The 8238-nt window shown below is 47.3% G+C and overlaps 2 long non-coding RNA genes across 2 annotated transcripts; both read right to left on the bottom strand.

Annotated features, from left to right (window-relative positions):
• Positions 1-350: 350 nt before the first annotated feature.
• LOC132228798 (uncharacterized) lies at positions 351-1314 on the bottom strand. Its single transcript, XR_009451442.1, has 2 exons — positions 985-1314; positions 351-588 (listed from the first exon to the last, which is right to left on the bottom strand). It is a non-coding gene; the product is annotated as an uncharacterized LOC132228798 (long non-coding RNA).
• A 5231-nt stretch (positions 1315-6545) lies between these two features.
• Positions 6546-7283, bottom strand: LOC132228799 (uncharacterized). The gene is made up of 2 exons (XR_009451443.1): positions 7014-7283; positions 6546-6617 (listed from the first exon to the last, which is right to left on the bottom strand). It is a non-coding gene; the product is annotated as an uncharacterized LOC132228799 (long non-coding RNA).
• Between the last annotated feature and the right edge of the window lie 955 nt (positions 7284-8238).

An 8238-nucleotide genomic window follows, 5' to 3' on the forward strand; every position in this document is an offset into this window, starting at 1 on the left:
AAATTGTCTTAATTCAGAATTATGGAGCTGGCCAGGTAGCTCAGTTGGCTAGAGCATAATTCGGATACATCAAGTTTGTGGGTTTTTTTTCCTTTCTCAGGGAACATGTAAGAAGCAACCAACAAATGGATAATAACTGGAACAACAAATCCTTGTTTCTCTCTCTCAAAAATCAATAAAAAAAGAATTATGCTCATTCTCTTGGTTTGTGGTTGCCTTGTGATGCTGTAGCTGTGCACCACTGAGATGCAAAGGCTGATTAACTTACTTTAGACCACTCAGGGCAAAATTCTCTACACAAGTGAACCACACATATGAGTCTTATGGAAAAGAAAAGAAAAGCCAAACAGTGAGTTTAATGCCTGAAGTTTATTATGGAGAGAGAAAGAAGAAAAGGCACCGGTACAAAGACTGAAAGCTACTTCAGGTCTTCAGTGGCATCTCGCAGTGCTTCGGGTCTCTGAGCAAAAGCTTAGTCACAGCAAAGCTTGCGTATACGGCCATGAGACCGGCATAACCCATATTTTTTTCTAGGGAAATTGCACAATTTTTTGTGTGTGCATGTGCATCTGGCTTCTTTCCTAACTCCTGTGGAGAGAAGAGGAGGGTCAGGCACAGGGGCAAAGGGGCAGGGAGGAGAGGCACAGCCGGTTTCATGGAGATCTTCTGAGAGATGAACTCTCTACTCACTGTAGACAATAGCTACCAGGGTTGGGTGAAAGGACTCTCGTGCTAGTCATAAAGCAGAAGGAATCTTACTGACTCTGTGTGGTCATGGAGGATCATGAATTTTCTCTGATCCTATTGAGACATGTACATGTTTATGTCCTGTTCCTCGCCTGACGACCCTCCTCTTCAACTCGAGGCACCTCCTCCTCACCCCCGTCATCCTCACACCCAATTTTAAGCCAAGACACCCCATCCGTTCTCACAAGCCCCTCTAATGGGACACAGATCCCAATTGCACATTGGCTGATGTCTCACCTAAAGCTCGAGTGAGGCGTTCCTCTCCTGTGAAGGAGATGGCCACGTCCTGGTCACTGTCCTCAGCCTGGTCCTGGTCCTCAGCCCAAAGTTCGCCTTGGTCCTTGGCTTCAGGCTGGTCCTGGGCGGGAAGCTGGTCAGCTGTGTCTTGGAGGGTCTGAGCCTGGGCCTGGAGGGTCAAGAGGAGAAGGGTGGCGAGGAGAGTGAGGGTCCTCATGGCTGAGGGTCACCTGGAGCTCAGGGTCAAGTGAGAGGACAGGAGAGAGTGGTGTGCAGGGCTCAGTCAGCCTGTACTTATAGGTCAGAGGGTAGGAGAATCAGAGTCACAGGGTGCAGGAGAGGAGCTGTTCCTTTGGCTGGCCTGGGGCCAAGGCCACCGTCACCCTCAAAGCCCCTTTGATGCTCCTGTTCCTGCCCCTCCATCACAGCACGTGTCCGTGTGCTGTGTGTCCACACTTGTTTCAAGGTGATAACGATGATAAGCACCGGGCATGTTTTCTATTTCCCATCTGCTTCTACACTTACCTTCTGATGTTCATAGAACAGGGAACTGTGCTCTCATTGAGTAAGTCAGGGACCAGAGGCCTCTTCTTTCTGATGTGGGCCCTGCTCACCTCTGAGTCCATGGCCCTGGGACCAGCCCTTCCCCGAGGGAGTGGAGAGTCCATCCTGCAGGTTCAGGCCATCACTCCCTGTGGGGGAGCTTGTCAGGTCCTGGGGGGTAGGCTCCTGTGGTGGAGGGGACAGTGACTCAGGCTCAGGTGGAGTCAGCACTTGAGGACTCTAGGGAAGGAGTTGGTCAGAGCGAAGCTGAAGGAGAGATTTTTTTCAGGACATCAGTGTGATCTACATGCATGGCACATACCGCTCACCACTTACTTGTGCCTTTTTGGAGAAATAGAAAACATAACAGGTTCCCAAAGACAACTTCTAAAATTTCTGAACTTTAAAAAGAAAATATCTACCTATATATATATATACATACATATATATATATATGTATATATATATATATACACACATGTATATATATACACATGTATATATATATACATGTATATATGTGTATATATACATGTATATAGGTAGATATGTATATATATATGCACAAAGAACAAAATTCATAAGGTAGAAGTTAAATGAGTGAAAAGTAACTGTCTCCCCTCCCAGAGTCAACCCTGTGTCTCTGCTGCAGGAACCGGAACTGACCAAAAAAATGGAGGTTTGGCTGCCTGTGGCGATGAAAGCCAAACTCATGAGGCAGGTGCTGGTGCAAAAGGAAAGAGGTTTATTCATGTGCTGTATGATGTGGGAGGATGTTGGACTCTCATCTCAATGACCATCTCCCCTTCCTGCTCATGCCCAAGGTTCTCCTAGAGATAGTGATAACTGGATAGAAATGCTACTTTCTATCCAATTATCTTGCTAGCTTTTGGTGTGCTGGGGTCCTGTCCATTTATCTGTCCAGATTTCCATGCAATCATGTTCTGTCATTCATACTTCTAGCTTTTGGTGTTCTCAGTGTAAGGACCTCCCCTGCACCATCTTGGCCAATGGAGGAGACTCCCTGGTGCTCTGATTCTCAGTGTATGGTTACAGAACCACCACAGTCCAAATAGTCTGTGTTTGCCTTTCTCTGTCCAGGCTTAACTTGAACACTGTTATATCAACAGGTACAGAACTGCATCCTTACTTTTATAGCATATACTATCCCAGTGTTTTCATATGTCATCACTTAACTATTTCTTATTGATCATTAAATTCTTACAATTTAGTTATTTCTAAACGTTTGCAGTTGTCAGCATAACTGCAATAGATATCATTTTATACACATTATCTTGCTTATTTGTGACTGTCTTTTCCTTAAATTTCTCAAAGTAGATTGTGGGGTCAAAGTACAGATGTTATATATATAACAGACATTAGTTTGCGGTCCTCTGAAAAGGTTGTTCCAACATCACTCACTGAAATATATGAGCACTACTGCTCCCCAAACACAGGTGAAGGACCCTGTGTTTCCCCTATTTCAACATCCTTTCTCCAGCCGGGACCTGGGCAGTGATGTGCTGTGTTACAAAAACACTTGTAATTATGTCTCAGACTGTCTTGCAGCTCAGAGTGGCCAATGAAATTTTAGTTCTGACCACTAAAATGTACACCTTGGGAAAGGCCCATGTTTTAAATAATAAAATCAATTACTGTTACTGCTCCACATTTGTGCTATGCTATTTTTTAATGTATTTCTTATGTTCTTCTTGGAGGAGTTATGGCTCCTCTGTTTTGTCCGTTAAGAGGACGGTTATTCCATGTGGACAGTAGAACAGGAAGATTGGAGAAGCTCGTCCTTGAGGCCTAGGTTGAGCCATGTCACCCAGCTCCCAGGCTGCCCATGACAGACTGTTGTGCCTTGAGAAAAACGCACTCCTTACTTTCTACAGCTGCCAGTTCCAGAAACACTAGGGGCCTGGTGTTGACTGAAAGCAATGTGACACTTGGACTACGAAGGCTGGTATCCTTCCCATCTGACAGATAAGAACTGCCATCCAAGGGAAGTCCTGGCTTTGCTTCTCTCAAGATTCAGGGGTCACGTATGTCCAATTCTAATATTTTGGGGCATCTTTTTGAAAATGAAATAATGGGCCTGTTTATTTTTATTGAATAGTATAGTATATTTACAAATTCAGGAAATTAGTTCTTTGTTCCAAGAACTGCAAGTCATTTCCAGAGTTTGTCCTTTTTCTGTTAGCTTTTTCTCCTGTGTACAAGATATTTTGGGTTTTCATGTAGTTTTAAAAAGTTGTTTTTTGGTAATTGCTGAATTTTGTGTTTTTCCCACTGATGTTTGTAGTGCGAAGTCTTCCATGTGTTAGTGCTTCTGTGTCCTGGTGGTGGAAGCTGAGAGGGGTCCATGGAGATTGATAATAAAGATTGAAAACAAAATTGTTTCTCATTTTCAGTCTTTTCTGGAGAAAAATTCTCTAAATGGAAGTGGCCATGTGGCAAAGATGAAATCAAGGGTACTATCAGTACAACATAGGTTCAGAATAGAATACAGGTTATGGCTGTAAGGATGTCCATGGCAACTCAAAAGGGGAATGGGAGGGCAGAGAGATTTGTTTATCTTCTAGAAAAACGTCTTCTATGAATCTCAATGGCTTGAAAGCAGCCTGCCTTTTGGGAGTGAAAGCCTGTCAACGGTATTATGAAAAACATATTGTTTCTTGGTAGAATTTTATTACAAGTACTAGAGGCCTGGTGCACAAAAATTTGTGCACTCAGGAGGGGAAGGGGTCCCTCAGCCTGGCCTGTGCCCTCTCCCAGTCTCGGACCCCTCGGGGATGCCCACCTTCTGGCTTAGGCCTGCTCCCTGGGGGATAGGGCCAGAGTCAGACATAACTCTGGCAGCCCAGGAGCCCTCGGGGGATGTCCACTTGCCAGCGGGGAGCAGGCCTAAGCTGCAATCAGACATCCATAGCGCTGCTGAGGAGGCGGGAGAGGCTCCCACCACCACTGCTGTACTGGTAGCCGTCAGCCTGGCTTGTGGCAGAGCAGTGCTCCCCCTGTGGGAGCACACTGTCCACCAGGGGGCAGCTCCTGCATTGAGTGTCTACCCCCTGGTGGTCAGTGTGTGTCATAGTGACCAATCATTCCCAGTCGTTCTGCTGTTAGGGTCAATATGTATATCACCGTTTTATTATATAGGATAGAGGTCTGGTTTATGGGTGCGGCTGGCTGGATAGCCCTGAGGGGCGTCCCAGATCAGGGTTGGCATCCTCCTGGGGTGCCTGGTCAGCCTTGGTGAGGGGCTGATGGCTCTTTGCAGGCTGTCCACAGCCCCTTCCTGGTGAGGGTCCCTGCTGGGTACCTGGCCACGCTGTGTGAGGAGCTGAGGGCCGTTTTCAGGCTGGCCAAATGCCCTTCGGGTTGGTGTCCTGCTGGGGTTCCTGACCTGTCTGAGTAAGGTGCTGATGGCTTTTTGCAAGCTGACCAAAGCCCCCAATGGAGACCATCATCCCATGAGGGTGAGGCCAGACTGGGTGAGTGGCTGATGGCTTTTTGCAGGCTGGCCACAGCCCCTTCGGGGTGGGGTTCCCCCCTGGGGTTCCTGGCCAGCCTGGGTGAGGGACTGATGGCTTTTTGCAGGCTGGCCACAGCTCCTTGAGGCTGGGGTTCCTGGCCAGTCTGGAAAGGGGGCTGATGGCTGTTTGCAGGCTAGCCACAGCCCTTTCAGGGTGCGGGTTGCCACTGGGGTGCCTGGCCAGCCTGGGTGAGGGCCTGATGGCTGTTTGCAGGCTGGCCATGGCCCCCAACCGCCAAGCTCCCGGTGGAGGCTGGCTGGAAGCAGGTATATGCGATTTATTTATCTTCTATTTTTAAAATTTTGTTGCCTTTAGCAGAAGCCTGGGGGAAGCTCGGCTTCCTCCATCGCCGGGGCAACCAAGCCTCCTGCTTGCTCCAGCTCCGAGGCTGCCGCTGCCAACTTGTTTGAGTTAATTTGCATATAGTCACTCTGATTAGCTAGTGGGCATGGCTTGGGCATAGTGAAGTTATGGTCAATTTCCATGTTTCTCTTTTATTAGATTAGATTACTGGTTTAATGTAACTGGTAGACTCAATCTCTTTAAAGAGAGAGAGAGAGTTAAGACCAACTCTTTCTTTGGACATTGGGATCATCAACATTTTGGATTTAAAGGGGGACCCTTTCTTTCACTAGTCATTCTGCAAGACCATCTCTACTGACTGGTTTCTGCACTCCCCTTCTCTGGTCATTATATGAGACCACTGATGCTTGTCAGTACCCTCGGTTTTTGGTGTTGCTGGCACACTGAACCACTAGCTCACCCTATCTGGCAGATACACCTAGGAACAATGTGTATGCTTATCATCAGAAAGTATCCACACACATCAATGCCCTTCCACTTCTTAAAATTAAAGAACAGGTGACATAGTCCAGTGGAACCACCTAACCTGGAGTCAACAAGACTTTCTGGACACTCCATAGAAACCTTTCACTGTTGAGTTCTATCACAAAATGATTGAATATTGTAGGTTAAAATGGTCTTAATTCAGAATTATGGAGCTGGCCAGGTAGCTCAGTTGGCTAGAGCATAGTTCTGATACATCAAGTTTGTGGGGGTTTTCCCCCTTCTCAGGGAAGATGTAGGAAGCAACCAACAAATGGATAATAAGTGGAACAACAAATCCTTGTTTCTCTCTCTCAAAAATCAATAAACAAAGAATTATGCTCATTCTCTTGGTTTGTGGTTGCCTTGTGATGCTGTAGCTGTGCACCACTGAGATGCAAAGGCTGATTAACTTACTTTAGACCATTCAGGGCAAAATTCTCCACACATATGAGTCTTATGGAAAAGAAAAGAAAAGCCAAACAGTGAGTTTAATGCTTGAAATTTATTATGGAGAGAGAAAGAAGAAAAGAAAAGGCACAGGTACAAAGACTGAAAGCTACTTCAGGTCTTCAGTGGCATCTCGCAGTGCTTCGGGTCTCTGAGCAAAAGCTTAGTCACAGCAAAGCTTGCGTATATGGCCACGCGACCAGCATAACCCATATTTTTTTCTAGGGAAATTGCACAATTTTTTGTGTGTGCATGTGCATTTGGCTTCTTTCCTAACTCCTGTGGAGAGAAGAGGAGGGTCAGGCACAGGGGCAAAGGGGCAGGGAGGAGAGGCACAGCCGGCTTCATGGAGATCTTCTGAGAGATGAACTCTCTACTCACGGTAGACAATAGCTACCAGGGTTGGGTGAAAGGATTCTCGTGCTAGTCATAAAGCAGAAGGAATCTTACTGACTCTGTGTGGTCATGGAGGATCATGAATTTTCTCTGATCCTATTGAGACATGTACATGTTTATGTCCTGTTCCTCGCCTGACGACCCTCCTCTTCAACTCGAGGCACCTCCTCCTCACCCCCGTCATCCTCACACCCAATTTTAAGCCCAGACACCCCATCCGTTCTCACAAGCCCCTCTAATGGGACACAGATCCCAATTGCACATTGGCTGATGTCTCACCTAAAGCTCGAGTGAGGCGTTCCTCTCCTGTGAAGGAGATGGCCACGTCCTGGTCACTGTCCTCAGCCTGGTCCTGGTCCTCGGCCCAAAGTTCGCCTTGGTCCTTGGTTTCAGGCTGGTCCTGGGCGGGAAGCTGGTCAGCTGTGTCTTGGAGGGTCTGAGCCTGGGCCTGGAGGGTCAAGAGGAGAAGGGTGGCAAGGAGAGTGAGGGTCCTCATGGCTGAGGGTCACCTGGAGCTCAGGGTCAAGTGAGAGGACAGGAGAGAGTGGTGTGCAGGGCTCAGTCAGCCTGTACTTATAGGTCAGAGGGTAGGAGAATCAGAGTCACAGGGTGCAGGAGAGGAGCTGTTCCTTTGGCTGGCCTGGGGCCAAGGCCACCGTCACCCTCAAAGCCCCTTTGATGCTCCTGTTCCTGCCCCTCCATCATAGCACGTGTCCGTGTGCTGTGTGTCCACACTTGTTTCAAGGTGATAACGATGATAAGCACCGGGCATGTTTTCTATTTCCCATCTGCTTCTACACTTACCTTCTGATGTTCATAGAACAAGGAACTGTGCTCTCATTGATTAAGTCAGGGACCAGAGGCCTCTTCTTTCTGATGTGGACCCTTCTCATCTCTGAGTCCCTGGCCTTGGGACCCGCCATTCCCCGAGGGAGTGGAGGGTCCATTCTGCAGGTTCAGGGCATCACTCCCTGTGGGGGAGCTTGTCAGATCCTGGGGTGTAGGCTCCTGTGGTGGAGGGGACAGTGACTCAGGCTCAGGTGGAGTCAGCACTTGAGGACTCTAGGGAAGGAGTTGGTCAGAGCGAAGCTGAAGGAGAGATTTATTTCAGGACGTCTGTGTGATCTACACGCATGGCACATACCGCTCACCACTTACTTGTGCCTTTTTGGAGAAATAGAAAACATAACAGGTTCCCAAAGACAACTTCTAAAGTTTCTCATCTTTAAAAAGAAAATATCTATATCTTTATCTATATACATATATATATGCACAAAGAACAAAATTCATAAGGTAGAAGTTGAATGAGTGAAAAGTAACTGTCTCCCCTCCCAGAGTCAACCCTCTGTCTCTTCTGCAGGAACCCGAACTGACAAAAAGATGGAGGTTTGGCTGCCTGTGGCGATGAAAGCCAAACTCATGAGGCAGGTGCTGGTGCTAAAGGAAAGAGGTTTATTTATGTGCTGTATGGCGTGCGAAAATGTTGACTCTCATGACAAAGACC

This window comes from Myotis daubentonii, chromosome 2, assembly GCF_963259705.1.
Source record: "Myotis daubentonii chromosome 2, mMyoDau2.1, whole genome shotgun sequence".
NCBI lineage: Eukaryota > Metazoa > Chordata > Mammalia > Chiroptera > Vespertilionidae > Myotis > Myotis daubentonii.